Raw genomic sequence first — 17388 nt, forward strand, 5'->3', positions numbered from 1 at the left:
AGCCGCCACCTGGGTATGCACGCATACCAAGGACTGGCTGCCCTCCTCTAACGGGAGACTCAGGACCGCTGCGGAAACCCAGTGCTTCCTATTTCCCCAAAAGAAGTCCACCTGTTTCTTCTGTAAAGAATTTACAAAAATGGAAGGCGGGACAAGAGTAGCCAGCCGGTACCATAACATGGAGGCCACCAGCTGGTTTATGACCAACACCCTCCCCTGAAAAGAAAGAGCTCCAAGCAGGCCTGACCAGCGCCCCAGCCTGGCAACCACTTTCGGCACCAACTCCTGCCAGTTTGCCGGTCAAGCATCCTCAGTGGGACTCAGGTACACCCCCAGATAGAGGAGGTGCGTGGTACTCCACGCAAACATTGCCATCTCCTCTGGCAGGGAGTCCACCTGCCACTGACCCACTAAAAGTCCAGAGCACTTGCTCCAATTAATCCTGGCAGAAGATGCAGCCGCGAAAATCTTCTGGCAATCACGCATCCTAGGATCACCAGGATCGGTGAACATAAGGAGTACATCATCGGCATATGCCGAAAGAACCACCTCCACCCCCGGGCCAGGTAGGGCCAGGCCTGTCAACCTCCTCCGAAGAAGACACAGGAACGGCTCCACACAGACCGAGTACAACTGACCTGACATGGGGCACCCCTGACGGACCCCCCTCCCAAAATGAAAGGGAGCCAACAACGCACCATTAACCTTCACAAGGCACTCCACTGCAGCATACAAGAGGCGGACCCGGGCCACAAAATGCGGTCCAAATCCAAACGCTTGCAACGTCCCGAAAAGGTATTCATGCTCTACCCTATCAAAAGCCTTCTCCTGATCAAGAGACAGAAAAGCAGCTGACTGACCAGTACCCTGTGCTAGATGAATCAGGTCCCTAACCAGGTGGATGTTATTCTGGAAGGACCGGCCAGGGACTGTATAGGACTGGTCATGGTGAATGAATTGAGACAGCACGGAGCCCAGGCGATTTGCCATCGCCCGTGCAAAAACTTTATACTCTGTGCATAGGAGAGAGACCGGGCGCCAGTTTTTCAACAAGCGGAGTTCCCCCTTCTTGGGCAGCAGGACAACAACTGCTCTACGCCACGAGAGGGGCATCTCCCCGGTCGCCAGGCTCTCCCCCAGAACCAACATGTAGTCACCCCCCAGGATACCCCAGAAGGTTCTTACAAACTCTACCATCAGCCCATCTAGCCCAGGGGACTTACCCCTCCTGAGCTGATGCAATGCACGAGTCAACTCCTCCAAAGATAAAGGGCCATCAAGAAGCTCGGCCACCTCCCTATCTACAATCGGTAGACCCTCCCACAGGTCCTGCTGAGCTTCCCCACTGACTCCACCTGCGGAGAACAGGGATCCATAAAAGGACCTGACCAAGGCACTAATCCTCTCTGGATCCGTGACAGAGGAGCCATCATCTGCGAGCAGCTCTACGAGCTGCTTGCGGGCTCCCCGCCCCTTCTCCAGAGAGAAAAAGAAAGGCGAAGCTCGATCCAGATCGTGCAGCATCTGGACCCGCACCCTCACGTGAGCGCCTTGGGACCGTTCATGTTGCAGGTTCCTCAAGACTTCCTTCTTCTCCTGAAACACACCCCATTCGCAAGAGTCATCTCCAACCCGACCCAGGCAAGACTCTGCGTCCATCAGCTCCCTCTCAAGCCTCTCGACCGCTGAGTCCCGCCGCCCGGTCGACCCCCACGTGTATTCCTTACAAAAAAGACGGATGTGAGCTTTCCCCACATCCCACCACTGCCTTAGGGAAGAGAAGCACCTCTGCCTCTCTCTCCACCTCACCCAAAACCGACTGAATGACTCCCGGAAACACCGATCCTCCAGCAGCCGGTTATTAAAGTGCCAGTACGCAGACCCGGCCCGAGCGCGCGCAGGATTAAAATCCACACGCACCAGACAGTGGTCCGAGCATGGCACCAGCTGCATTGAGGCCGCTGAGACACGGGAAACAAACGCTCGAGAGATATATATTCGATCAATGCGGGAACCACCGCCTTCAGACCTCCGCGAAAAAGCAGTGGAATCTGGGTTGAGGTCCAGCCACGCATCAACCAACTCAAAAGAATCAATCAACCCTCTCAGCTTCTTCGCTACAGCAGGGGCACACTGAGTACCAGAACGATCTCGCACCTCAAGTGTGCAGTTAAAGTCCCCCCCAAGGAAGACGCACTCTCCCCTATCAATAGTGCTCAACAGAGCAGTCACCTCCTGAAGTATGCCGGCCTGCATCGTGCCGGAGCTGGGGGCATACACGTTAATGAAATGCAACGGCATGCCATCCAGGCTCACGGCCAGATGGAGCAAACGTCCTGGCACAACATCTTGCACTTTTATAACATTGGGCAGGAAATTCTGAGCCAACAGAAAGGCTACCCCGCTCGAATTTGAGCTAAGATGACTCATGTAGACCTCACCTTCCCACTCCAATCTCCAGATGGGTTCATCACTGACAACAGTATGCGTCTCCTGCAGAAAACACACTGCAAATTTCCCCTCCCTAAGGACTGATAAAAGCTGGAATCTGCGAAAACTCGCTCTACTCCCGTTTAAGTTTAATGTGGCTACTTGGAATGCACTGGCACACTAAATTGAAACCCTCACACTTCTCCTCGTGGGCTCTGTAGCCCTCTCTCTTAGGAACTCCAAAAAGTCCCTAAACTGGCACTGCTCAGAGTCAGGATGATCACTATCCTTGGTGGCAAGAATAGCCTCGAGAGTTTTAACTAAACCCGGCGGATCAGCCCACCGTCCCTTAGCAGCATCAATCTTTGTCCTGCTGGTACGCTTGTTTTTAGAAACTCCCGCACCTCACAGATAACAATTGCATGAGACTCGTCCTTGGATCCTGTGCTATCGGCCAAGTTACTCGCACCTGACACAACAAGCTCAGCATCACCAAGGTCATTTTCAGAAGTCGAAAGACCAGAGCTCTCTGGAATTTCGCCAACCCCTCCACACAAACTGGCCCCATCACTGTCCCCCTCCTCCGACATGACACCACCCCCAGGATCAATGTCGGGGAAGGATCCCGAAGCCCCTATCCGCATCACGCAGCCCACTGACTGGCTGGGCTCCTGCGCTCTGCCCTCACCCTCTACATATGGGCCTGGGGAAGAAAAAACAAGAGGCACCCCCAGGGTCTGTGGTAAACTGGCACCCCCAGAATCTGAAAGAGGATCGCTGCCTGAAATAGCTCCGACCTCCACAGCACCTAAAGCACCCCCTCCACTGGCAACACCCAGAGGCTCTCCAATTGCTTTTTTACTCTCCCCTGCCAACTCAGCCGGCAGTACAATACACACCTCAGCACCTCCATTGGCTCTAATATGGAGCACAGATTGGTACACCATTCCCCCCCGATCCCCCCCCCCTCGGGCTGACTCTGCTCATCCCCCGTCTCAGGGTCCACACTACCAGGGGAGCTTACCCCACCCTCCAGCGTGCCAACACCCTCAGTAGGCCTCTGAAACGAGGGGACCTCCTCTGACCCAGAGGACACAACCCCAGAGGAGCTAATCTCAACACACGATGAGATAACTCCCTCGGAGGGCCCCTGAGATGAAAGGACATCCCCCCGCCCAGAGGACACAGCTCCAGAGGGGTCTACCCTATCACCTGATCTTGTGGTACCATCGGGAGATCCCTGAGGTGGAGGCTCAACCTCCAACCCAGAAGACATCAGTTCCTGACCTCCAACCACATCGGTGGTGGAAGGTCTGGAAAAATACACCCCCCTAACTTTGGACCCACGTCCTTGCTCTTCCTCGCCAGGCCCAAACCTCCTTTTTGTCCCACTAGCATGCGGCGGTGTGTGACCTCCATAAGGAAAGGGTCTTCCTCCTCCACACTACCCCCAGCCACTTTACCACCCGCACATTATACCTTCCCTACCCCCGTCAGAGCCACCTCAGCTCCTTGCTGGGCCACAGCAGTTGCACTCTGGACCTCACTGGAGCTGACAGGTGCCCCTTGGGTGATCTCCGCACTCGGCAGTTGCACACCCGCCTGCTTTTGACTCGCTTGGGTGTTCTTTTTCTGCTTATTCTTCTTCTTCTTCTTCTGCTCCCATTTCTCTCCACCCTCCCTCTGTACCTCACCTTCAGCCACCACCACAGGTTCAGGACATAGGGGGCGGGGGCCCTCGCTGCCCCGGGTCCCCAAGGCGGAACTTGCAGACCCAGAAGGGCTATCTCCGCCGCCCCGGATCACCGAGGCAGAGCCGGCAGCCCCAGCCAGGTCAGCGATTCCACTCCGCCCCTCCGAGGCATGACGAGCAACCCCTGATGGGCCAGCAGCGCATTCCTGGGCCGCTGCGCTAGAAGTTCTAGCAGCGACCCCGTGATTAGGACATTTCCTACGGAGATGTCCATAACCACCGCATGCATGACACCGTGCCTTTCTCCAACTCCAGCACACGGTTCTAGGGAGACCCCTACACTCCACCTCGAAGTTCCCCTCATCGCCTTCCCCCACCCCCACCTTCACAAACACCCTCCTCTTGAAACTGAGAATCCCTTTTTCCTCCGGGTCCCCCCCAGGGTGCATGAGCCTAAAGCACTTAGACCGCACCTCCCCAATCTGAGATAGGTACGGAATGAGTGTCGCATCCGGAATACATGTAGGGCAACTCCGCAGGAGAACCGGTTTCACCCTGGACACCCATGGGTCCACCTGTATATGGACCCCCCCCTCTCTCCCTCTCTCCCTATCTCCCTCCCTCCCTCCCTCCCTCCCTCCCTCCCTCTCTCCCTGTATCTCTCTCTCCCTGTATCTCTCTCCCTGTATCTCTCTCTCTCTCCCTCTCTGTGTCTCCCTCTCTCTCCCTCTCTCTCCCTCTCTCCCTGTATCTCTCTCCCTGTATCTCTCTCTCCCTGTATCTCTCTCCCTGTATCTCTCTCTCTCTCCCTCTCTGTGTCTCCCTCTCTCTCCCTCTCTGTCTCCCTCTCTCTCCCTGTCTGTCTATCTTGCCCATGCCCGTGTGCAGCCAGTTGGACTGAAAATGGTGGAGCGCAGCAGGTTGCCATTATGGGTAGCGACTGCGTCGCACATGGGGCTGCCGTTACCGTTGGCAGCGCAATGGTTTTTAAAGAAAAAACTCACTCTCTCCTTACACCCCTGGAAGCTGTGCTAAATTGGGCTGTGAGGAGTGGGTTGTGGGAAGTGGGCTGTGGGCTGTAGGGAGTGGGCTGTGGGATGTAGGGAGTGGGCTGTGGCTGTGGGGAGTGGGCTGCGGGGAATGGGCTGGGGCTGTGGGGAGTGGCAGCTGAGATCCCATTGTGATGTCATTGTTGGCGTGCAGAATGTTCAAGGCAGCATATGTAAATGAATGCCATTGTGATTGGAGGACTGTGAGATGCCAATGTGACATTGTACCTGGAAGCTGCTGGAAATTATTATTCTCAAACTGGGCTTTTTAAAAACTTTAAATATCAATAACTTGTGAAATATAGCATAAAATGTGAAGAAACATGATACTAACGACCACAGGAAACAGTTGAGTAAGATTCTACAAAAGGTTTTGCACTATTGTGTACCATTTTGGCATAGTTCCTTGATCTCACAGACAGACAGACAGACAGACAAACAAGACGAGACCTTTAATAGTATATATAGATATAGATACAGATCATAAATGTATAATTTATGTTTAACAGCAAAGTACTTATCTGTAGGGTTGAGTTCATAATGTCCTTTATATGGGTTGAGTTCATAATGTCCTTTAGATGTCCACTTGTAAATGTGAGGCCCCTCAATTTGTAATATTATTTATTAAGAAAATCAAGATATGGCCTCGGAATAATAAGCAGATCATTTGTACTTGATGAAAAGAAATGGGGGAAACCACATCTGTTCTGCAATAAATAGGTTTAAGTGATCTGATCACAGTAAAAGTAACATATATTAATTGACTCCTGTAAGAAAACACTTTGTTACTCGGGATGATTTAATTTGCTCTGAATTATTAAAGCTTCATTCCTCTGAAGTTTATTCCAGTACATTACCAACCACTTGTTATAACTATACCATTCTGTTTGTATATTGATTTTTTCTAATGAGGCTTTTTGATGCAAATGTACAAAGGCAAAAAGATGATTACTGATGTTAGACCATCAGGTTCACAGTATTTTCACATGCACAAATCCCAGAGCCCAAATTAGCTTTATGTCATTGATGAAGGTGGACATAAGATATGTTCACATTATATCTTGTTGAGAAGCTTGTCACATCACCAAGGTTCATCTTGCAAGTTAAGATTATTCCATTATAACAATGAGATTGGGACAGGCAAAAAGGGTTTTGGGTTTGAGAATTTAAGATAGTTAACGTATGGTCTATTCCAGCCATATTTCAGATGTGACAATTCATCGGCAAAAGGTTTTTGAAAAAAATCCCTTTTAAGTTCTTATTGAAGTTTTGTATTTGCCCGAGTTTGACTTTGATCATATGCAAAGGCAAGTTCTAAAACATTTAAATACCATTGATTGATATTACATTATAATTGTAAATATGATAATGTAATTAAGATCTATAAAGAGGACAATGACCAAAGTTGAAAAGTAAAACATAAAATGCATTTATATCTTTTTCTCTGATTTTTTCCCTATCTGTCAAGTATCTGCCTATGTTGTTTGTCCCTCTGTCTCCGTTCTTATCCAATTCTTGGTCAAGTTCTTGCCCCTGCTCTCCTACAATCTGCCTGGTAGACTTGCTATTTCAATTTTTGTATGGCAGTTTTATATTATTCGACAGCTAGACATGTAGCCACAAGAAGATAAACCTGACTTCACAATGAAAGCATAGAACCATTTCCTTACAACGGAATGTAATGATATTTAACACCATGTAAAACGATTGTAATCATCCGAGATCAGATTACGTGTAAGATAATGCTTCCCCCACCCCCCTCCCCCGATTAGATATAAAGTATCGGAACAATTGAATTCATTTTATCTTTATCCACTTGGTGCGTGTCCCTGTCAAGGTCACCACAAAATGAACAGATCCAGCAGAAGTTACATAAAACAAATGAAGCTGAAAAAATGGATGGAAGAAGGAGTTAAGCAGATGACAATAATGTTTAACAGCCAACTGAAACCAAAATTGATTACATTTATTTTTGAATCATCAACTGTATATCGACTTTAGAAACAATATTTATTCAATTGATATACAGATATAACAAACTGCTTTTGTTTTTGGTTCAAGGAAGGCATATCAAAGTACAATACTCTTGGCAACCTACTTGTGATATGAATTCTGCGGTGTAAATTGGCAGGTCAGAATTGCATCTGGCATTTGATAACAGGTTCTGGCTTGAAAGATTTATCAAGGCAGCCGGAGATGTTGCTTGATGTATAATGATGACATTTCAACAGGCTTCCATTGCAGCAGCAACCGATTAGATATCACAATTAGTTTAAAAGGTAACTGCAGCGACACTTGTTTACACTAATTTTACTATGTAAAGACACAAACAACACAAGCTTTACAAGAAAAGGGTGTAAAGCGGTGGTTTGAGAGCAAACTGAGGTAAAAAAAAATTGGTAAAAGTTGGAGGCAAAAGTTAGACATAGAAGACATAACAGGGAGAAAGAAATATATGTTACTGTGTCAAGTATATGCCTGGCTGTCAATCAAATCACTTACACACAGCAATGGCAAGCATTTTGAACAGCTACTTCACTGAGATAGATACCTTCAAGCTTCGCAAGAACAGCAGCTTTATTATGAAATGCTGGTGTCAGGTATCATTTATGCTTATGCCATATATCACTACACTGGATAGAATCCCAGCTGCGAAGATTGTGTAGCTGATTCTAGACAGCTGCTCCAGGCGGCTGACATTCCTCTTTCCAGAGGTTAGCAGCACTTGCAAGGCCTTATCCTAACATCAGGTGTTACTCATTTGCTATTCCATAATTTGCACCAAATATTGCACTCTGCACAACTAGATTGATGGCCTTTTCAACATTTCTGCTAGTTAAAGTGGTTTCTCAAGGGCCAGAGAAATATTTCACCTCATTACTACAGATACATTGAGATTGGCTAATATCTTTCAAAACTTCTGAAAAAAATTGCTTACGAACGGCATCCAAAGTACAAAGCAGGATGAGGCCATTCACCCCATCATATCACTTCCAGATCTTGGAAATACAGTAACTATCCAATTAGTCCCACGTACAAAAGCTGCAATCCATCCCCCCAGCTCTGCAAATCTATCGCCTTCTTAGAATCATTAGAATTCAAACATTTCCTGGTTAAGCATTTCTGTGATGCTGTCTGTGATTAAGGGAAAAATAAGTATGTCTCCATTTCATTGTCAAAAATTGAATTATAAGGCCCTTAAGGGTTTAATTTCTGAATGCATGCTGTCAATGGGATGGCTGTCCTGACAGTTTTCTACTATCAGGAAATCAACCCTTAGGTGCCTTACTGCATCCTCACTTAAAACTGATCATATTTCAGTAAATCTTGATCATTTACGAGGGTGATATACTTATTCAGTCAAACATTAAGATGCATCAGCAATTATTCCAAATAAATAAGCAATCAACAAATATTTTCTAAAATGTCGTGCTGTTATGCAATATGCAAAATATATATTTCCAAGATCTAATTCTTCAATGTGTTCACAATGAAAGTTGGCTTTCAATGCCCCTGGGCTGATAATAATGATTTCAGTTCAGATCAGTTTAGTTTATTGTCATGTATACTGAGGTACAGAGAAAAGCTTATGTTGTGTGCTAACCAGTCAGCAGAAAGATAATACATGATTACCATTGATCCATTTACAATGTATTGATACATGATGAGGGAATAATGTTTAGTGCAAGGTAAAGCCAGCAAAGTCCGGTCAAGGATAGTCCGAGGGTCATCAAAGAGGTAGATAGTAGTTCAGCACTGCTCTCTGGTTGTGGTAGCATGGTTCAATTGCCTGATAACAGCTGGGAAGAAAATATCCCCGAAGTTGGTGGTGTGCATTTTCACACTTCAATACCTTTTTATAGAGTCATAAAGACATAGCATAGCCATTGGCCCTTTGGTTAAACTTTCCCACACAGGCCAACATGTCCCAGCTACACTAGCCCCACTTGCCCACATTTTGGTCCATATTCCTCCAAACCTGTCCTATTCATGTACCTGTCTAACTGCTTCTTAAATGTTGGGATAGTCCCTGCCTCAACCACCTCCCCTGGCAGCTTGTTCCATACACCCACCACAATTTGTGTGAAAAAGTTACCCCCCAGATTCCTATTAAATCTTTTCCCCTTCACCTTAAAACTATGTCCTCTGGTCCTCGATCCACCTACTCTGGGCTGCATCTACCCAATCTATTCCTTTCATGATTTTGTACACTATTTTATAGTGGGATGGATTATACACAATAAATAATTATTTATGTTTTCTTATTTTTATGTAAGCATGTCCTTTACTGTGTAGCAGAATGGTTGCATCAGGTTATTTTGGAAATAGATGCTAGCATCTAAGTGTTAAGTAGGTAATGGATCAGAAAAAATAAATTTGCATGCATATTTTTCAACTTCAAGCACATCATAATTGTAATCATGATGATTATTCTCATTGTATTCACGAGAGTCAGTTTATTAGAGCTATGCCTATATGCAGAATCAGACTGAGGCCAATCTCATTTTATGAGGCATTTCACGGTAAACCTGATATGACCTGTGTAAATAAAGAATTGGTGGATCTGGCTAAGGAATAAAGGATAAGGTTGAGTGCATCAAGTCTGGTAAAGTCATATATTTCATTGTGGAATCACATCAGATAACATTCAGTTTTTCAGTTTCTAAGCTTTAAAACAACTAAAACCAGGTACACCCATATTCAAGAATATATGGTGGATTCTCTGACCTTTACTTGTAATGATAGACTCTGTGCGCTTTCATGGTATTGAAGGTTGTGGGTAAAATACCTAAATTTAGCTGGTAAAAACCTTTTCTGATCAATAAATTGTATACCTAAATTAATAGTATACTTGATTAATTGTATACCTGATTAATAGATTGTACACCTACAAAATATTATACCTAATATTGTACCTCAGAAAACCATATTTATGGTTTTTCAAATCTACTACTGTGTTCAATTTCAATTTTAATAAAATTTGAACAAGGAAAGCAGGAATATGGTCATCTCTGGTCATGTGGATCATATTGCAAAGTTAATCATTTGTATCATGAAAAAATACTTTCAATAGTCCCTGTACTTTCATTCTACTCCTGCAGCAACAGCACCGGTCTCAAATATGATTGTGTGCTGAATAAAAGTCACAAATCCATTCAAACTTGGGCCTTATGTGTTGAAAGGCTGAGGTGCCGATTTATGTAACTTGCAGCTTCCACAGTCAACAAACTAAGAGTTCACTCGAATAATCCGTCTTCACTTCTCATCAAAAAAAGCACCAATGATGCATAAACCCAAGTAAAGTTTGAAAACGATATGCCATGGAAACATGGAGCTGTTTAAGGATTAAATTGAAAAGTATTCGGAAATGGCGAGTAGAGTTGTAGCCTCACAGCTCCAGTGACCAGGGATGTATCCTAATCTGCATGGTTTATATGTTCTTTCTGCGATAGCATGGATTCCCTCCAAGTGCTCCAGTTTCCTACCACACCCTAAAGGCATGCGTAGGTTTTGTGTGGATGTGTGCTTGATGGTCAGTGTGGCCATATTAATCCAAACAACCTGTTTCCCTGCAGTATAACTATAATTATTTCATCCAATGTGAGAGCAGACATTACAGCAATATTGGAAGGGCAAGGTGGGAAATATGGAAGAAAGTAGATTGTTCTTTTTATACTTTCTTTCACTCATGGAATGGAACCATCACTCCCAGGTCATTAATTAATCATCAATTATATTTGCCTTTGAGTACCAGTTAGCAGCTATTTTCATGAACCAGTGCAATGCTGGTATTCAGGTCACGAAGAACTTTCAAAACCCTGGTGGATTCAAGGATTTTGACCCAGAATAGCACAATGGTGCAGCGATAGAGTTGCTGCCTTTCAGCGCCAGAGAACTGGGTTCTATCCTGACTACGGGTAAATTCTACTAGTGTAAGATACTGCTTATGTACTGGTCAGCGTAGTCGGCGGGCCAAAGGGCCTGTTTCTATGCTGTATCTCTAAAGTGTAAATACAGCAGTGTGGGTGTACACCCAGGTCAGGATGAGGTAAGCATTGATGGTGGCAGTACTCTTATTGCTGTTCCCATGCTAATGGTGGCCTTGCCCTCAGTACAGAAAGAGATCAGAAATGTTGAGGCACTCTCATGAAGCTTTGTTAATTCTCATCCATGCAGTTTGTAGATGACAGGCATTGAATCAACAAGATTTTGGTGGGAAAGGGGAAAAAGGTCAGGGTGATGGATGAGGTTTCAGTCAAGTATGCAGCTTTGTCTTGGATGTAGTCAATCTTCTTGAATGTCAGAACAATACTCAACCAAGCAAACGTTGGGAATTTCTTGAAGCTCCCAAAGTGTTGTGTAGATGTGGGGAATTGGTTTGGTGAGCCAGGAGCTGAATTCCTTTCTGAGGGATACCCAATTTTTAACGTACTCTCACAGCCAAAGTATTGGTGCCTTTGATCTGGGTACAATTCTGGGCAAAGGAGATTTTCAGGAATTGTCATAGAGAATAAGTTGCTCCTCAGGTCCCTATGAAATCTTTCCCCTCTCATCTTAAACCTATGTCGCCTGTTTCTTGATTGACTTACCTAGGGTAAAATACTCTATATTTACCCTACCTATTCCCCTCATTGTTTTATACTGTTTGGTACTGTCATACCCCTCAGCCTCCTGAACTCCATGGAATAAAGTCCAAGTCTGCCCAACCTTTCAGTGTAGCACTGACCCTCGAGTCCTGGCAACACCCTGGTAAATCTTCTATGCACTTTTTTCAGCTTAACGACACCTTTCCTAAATCAGGATGACCAAATCTGAACACTTCCTACACATTTTGCCTGTTCCACTGCAATATCGCCTCAAGGTATGCCTATTTTGGAAAAGTTCTCCTCCTCTCTATTTGTCCTGAACCTTTTCATACCACTAGTTTCCCTCTCCCCCAGATCTCAGTCTGAAGAAGGGTCACAACCCGAAATGTAACCTATTCCTTTTCTACATAGATGCTGCCTGACTCGCTGAGTTACTCCAGCATTTTGTGTCTACAATACTTTGAAATGTGGCCACACCAACATCTTGTACAACTGTAACATAACGCCCAAATACCAAATACCCTGACTGATAGAGGTCAAAGGCACTATGTACCTGTACTCCTAGATGGGTCTCTCTACAACACTCCACAGGGCTCAGTGAATGTGCCATGGTTTGAGTTCCCAAAATGCAACATCTCACACTTATCTGCATTAAACTCCATTTGCCATTCCTCAGCCCACTTGCCCAGCTAATTAAGATCCGGTTGTAATTTTCATTAACCGTCTTCACTTTCTACTAATACCATCTATTTTAGTGTCATCTGCATACTTACTAATTGTGCCTTCTCATTCTTCATCCAAATCATTGATATAAACCACAAAAAAAATCAATGCAGCATCAATCCCCAAGCCACACTAGTCACAGACCTCCTATCCAAAAAAACAACCTTTCACCTTCACCCTCTGCTTCCTTCCATGAAGTCAATTTTATATCCAGTCAGCTAGTTCTCCACGGATAATAAGCGATCTAACCTTCCAGAACAGTCTACAATGCGGAACCTTTTCAAAGGCCTTGTTACCCTCATAAACCTTCATGGTTACTTCTTCAAAAAACAGTCACATTCGTAAGACACAATCTTCCATGTACAAAACCATGATGACGATCTCCAATCACCCCGCTGTCCAAATGCATCTACTGTACATATATCATATCCCTCAGAATCTTCTCCAGTAACTTACCTATCATAGATGTAAGGCAGCCCTTCTTAAAAAGAAGCAGAACGTTAGCCAGTCTCCAGTCATCTGGCACTTCACCCATGTCACTTCACCTTTTAGTTACTAAGGGCCCCTTTTCTTTCTCTAGTTACCCTCTTTCCCTCTTTCCTTAATGTACTTACAAAATCTCTTTAGATTCTCTTTAATTTTATTTGTCAAAGCTAACTTCCTCCTCATTTTTCCCCTCTTGATTTCCTTCTTATGTATGCCCCTTAGTTCCCTAAACTCCTCCAGGAATACACTTAATCCCAGCATGGCGGTGCAGCGGTAGAGTTGCTGCCTTACAATGCCAGAGACCTGGGTTCGATCCTGACAACAGGTGTTGTCTGTATGGAGATTGTACGTTTTCCCTGTGGCAGCGTGGGTTTTCTCCGGGTGCTCCGTTTACTCCCACACTCCAGAGATGTACGATTTGTAGGTTCATTTTCTTCTGTAAAAATTGTAAATTGTCCCTAGTGTATGTGTGGGATAGTATTAATGTGCAGGGATCACTGGTCGGTGCAGACCCGGTGGGCCGAAGGGCCTGTTTCCACGCTGTATCTCTAAACTAAACTAAACTAAACTAAACTAAACTAAGCTAATCCCAGCTGCCTCTACCTGGCCCATGCCTCCTTTTTCCTGACAAAAGTCTTACCTTTTCTCATTATAGAGGCTTCCTTACTCATACCTGTGTTGCCCTTCACTCTACCAGAAACATGCACACCTTGAATTCTTACAATTCACTCGTTTACAAGCATCCCACTTTCCGGCATTTCCTTTGCCTGCTAACATTCTACTCCTATCCTGTTTTGGAAAGGATTTGGTGACAATGATGCCACAGTATTAAAAGGGAGAAGATTAGACATTATTGTTGGAGATATTGCTCAGTACTTCAGTGACACAAATCAGCCCCCAAAAAGTGAGACTAAAGTGTAAAGGGCTATGACCCCTCCTCCACTCCTCCTCAGTAGCAATGTCACGGCAAACCACGTGGCAAAGGTCAAAGGTAATTGCAGGTGGCATCCACCATATCTATCACTGGAAAGGTGACGTGTTCTTTGCAAAACCTATTCAGGAGTGTGGAATCAAGTGACTATTAGCACTCACCATACTTCTTCACAACTATCATTCCAAGTTATGTTTTGATTTTTTTAAACCCACGTAGTGGTTTGTCTATCTGCTAAATGTTGGTTCCCACATGCATCATTATCACAGCAATAGCTGGATTGTTATGGTGCAATTTCACAGCACTGGTTTCTAATTAGTATTGCATCTGGATTGACCTAATAGTTACATGCAATGGGTCTAATAAATTTGTTTTGTATTGGTTGCGTCAAAAATGTAGATTCAGGATTTTTGAAAGAAATTGAAAGCAAATTGCCATCCATAGTATTGCATTAATAGCAACAGGCGAGTCATGGTTTTAGTCTTTCAATTAACTAGCAATACTTAATATGGTTTACAACAGCACCTTCCTTCTATCTTCAGAAGAATAAATCTTGCAGGAAGTTAATGTTGATGAAATACCTTCTGCCATTTCAAATTAACAAACTGATAGTTTAACAGAAACTGCTGTACACTCTCCTTGTAATTTTTTTAATAAATAATATGAATCCCCAGGATGATATGTTTTGTCATTGTCATGTCATCATAAATGTAGTGTTGTAAAGATATCCATCATTTAAATCAATGGGTATGTCAGAGCTGAGATAATGGTTTCCCTGAGGCTGACTGCAGGCTCCATCCAGCTGTGTTTTGATATTAGAACTTATCTGACAATGTCTACTTGGCTAGATTTCTGAATTCACTTCTTGCTAAATTTCTGCATTTATTCCTAGCGTATCGTATTTCACTATCACATTAAAGAGTAACAGGGAGAATTGTGCTCACCTGTATTATGTTTCCCTCTGCATTATTCAGCATCAGTCTGTGCCTCTGAAGGACATCTTGAAAATAGCTCTCATGATTTGTATGAAAAATTAAGCATCACAGTTAGAAATCTCACCCTTATTGTTCACCGTGCAATACAAAGCGACGTGTCAATCTAAACTAAAGATCAGTAACTGGAAATTAAATTTTATCATTTTTTTCCTACGAGACTGTCCCTTGGCTTCTAGCTTTCCAGGTAAAATCTCATGTTTCTCGTCAAGTTAGTTAATTATGAAATAACAAGATCAGTCAATTGAGTCAGAAGTTCAAAGCAGTAATTTTAAGACTGTGATCAGGAAATCTCTTACATGCAGAGCCATGAATGTGCAGACACATGTTCAATGGAGTGAAGGTGGAAACGTTCTGGTATCGTTAAGATGCAAAAATATGGGGAACGCAATCTCTGAAATAAAAATCGAAAAATCGAAAATATGGAAAAGACATAATGTCACAAGTTCACAAGTTATAGGAGTAGAATTAGGCCATTCGGCCCATCGAGTCTATTCTGCCATTCAATCATGGCTGATCTCTGCCTCTTAATCCCATTTTCCTGCCTTCTCCCCGTAACTCTTGACACCCGTTCTAATCAAGAATATGTCTATCTCTGTTTTAAAAATATCCACTGACGGCCTCCACAGCCCTCTGTGGCAATGCGTTCCACAGATTAACTACCCTCTGGCTAAAGATATCTTTGTTTGTTTGATTCATCATGCAATTTCAGTTGCAAATTTCTGTAAAGGTTCACTCTGGATCAGTGAATCATTGGGTTGAATCACAGAATCATGAATTACTGGACGTGTAACTCAGAGATCTGATCTGACAATCCAGAAATATCTGTTCACATCCCAAAATGGTATCTATGAGATTTAAATTCAATTAATCTCTGGGACTTTAAAAAAGCACTGTGGCCAAGTAATGGATATCAGTAAAAAAAACATCTTGTTTCTGATGGGGAGGATAGGGGGACAGAATTGTTTTGGCTTAGCTCAGACTGCAGATTTGGCATAATACTGTTGACCCATAATTCTGAAATGGCCCAGCAGTTTTATCATTGCTGCCCTGTTCATGCAGAAGTAATTTAAAACAAGAATGGCCACCTGACAGTGACCTTTGCCCTGGAGAAAACAAGGTTGCTCCCAGCCCATTTGACCTTGTACAGTCCTCTTCATAAACATCTGGTCAATGATGCTTGGGAGCAATGACCTGCAATATAGGTGAACAGCAGCCTGACAATGTCATCCTCACAGAATCATACCTGCAGACTCCTCCAGCACTGTCCCTGGGTATAGCTGGGCATGGATAGGACACCCTCCACCGCATTGCATGGCACAACATCTGAGGAAATGAGGGAGACTCAGACAGAACTCTGACAGCTCAAATTTGGTCACCCCTGAGGTGCTGAAGACCATTAACAGTAACAGAGAGGTGCACCACCACCATCAGATCCCTCACTCTACTGTTGTCATTAAGTCAGGGGATCAAACCTTATTTGATGAGAATTGCAGAGGGCATTAAGGGAACTGGTGCACTGAACTTGGCAAGGACGAGTTGGGCCAAAAGGTCTGTTTTCATGGTGTTTGACAAATTGATGTATATAAGAATGAGGTGCCAAATATTTGCCCTTTTGCCTTTTGCTATTTGGCTAAATTGCAATAACCAATTGTTAGCTGATTCCACAGATCTCTGGACTCCTGCTACATATTGCCATAAATAATGATAAGAAATTGAAGTCAGTGGGAGAAGGTATTCCAAGAGTATATTCATCTTTGAGATGGCAAAGGACACCATGTAAGTGGTAAAGACAAAGCTGAAGCCTCCAGTATTAAATTCTAAGGAAACTGCTGAGTGTTGATCCTTCAAAGCATCTTCCCAAGTACTCCAGCATTGCAGAATGTTGTGCATTCCACACAATATCAAAAGATTCCGGAGAAATATATCAAAGACCATGGGCCCAAACATCAGCCGTGCTGTAGTATAGGACTATTATATTAGTGGCAGTGCAGTGGTGCAGCTGGTAGAGCTACTACCTGCCAGCGTCAAAGACTAATATTATCTGTACTTGGTGAGTGTTCGAGGTGCCTAATGGCATCTTGGTCTTCACTTTTCAAAAGAGATGTTGGCTGTGGGTTTTGTTGGAATTGGAAGTTAGGAAGTTTGAAGATGTTTTATTGCTGCACAAAAAAAGTTTATGATTTTAAAATAAAGTTGAGAGATAAATTTGGGATGACCATTTTCAGCAAAAGACACTAACCCCATCTGGCAAAGATGGAGAATCAAAAACTATGATGATGTCTTGGCTTGGCATTGGAAGATGTTTTATAGAAGAAGATTTGCAGTGTTACGAAATTAATTTTGAGGCAAGTTTTTTTTTCTAAACTGGTGTGATGATTTAGTTTGAGTGGTCAATCAAGTGGCCATTGAGAAGAGTTTTAAAACAAGGCTGAGCGATTGTTTTGATGAGTTTCAAGCATTGATTAATAATGTCTGGACTTCATAATAATCTAAT

This window comes from Amblyraja radiata, chromosome 2, assembly GCF_010909765.2.
Source record: "Amblyraja radiata isolate CabotCenter1 chromosome 2, sAmbRad1.1.pri, whole genome shotgun sequence".
Classification (NCBI taxonomy): Eukaryota; Metazoa; Chordata; class Chondrichthyes; order Rajiformes; family Rajidae; genus Amblyraja; species Amblyraja radiata.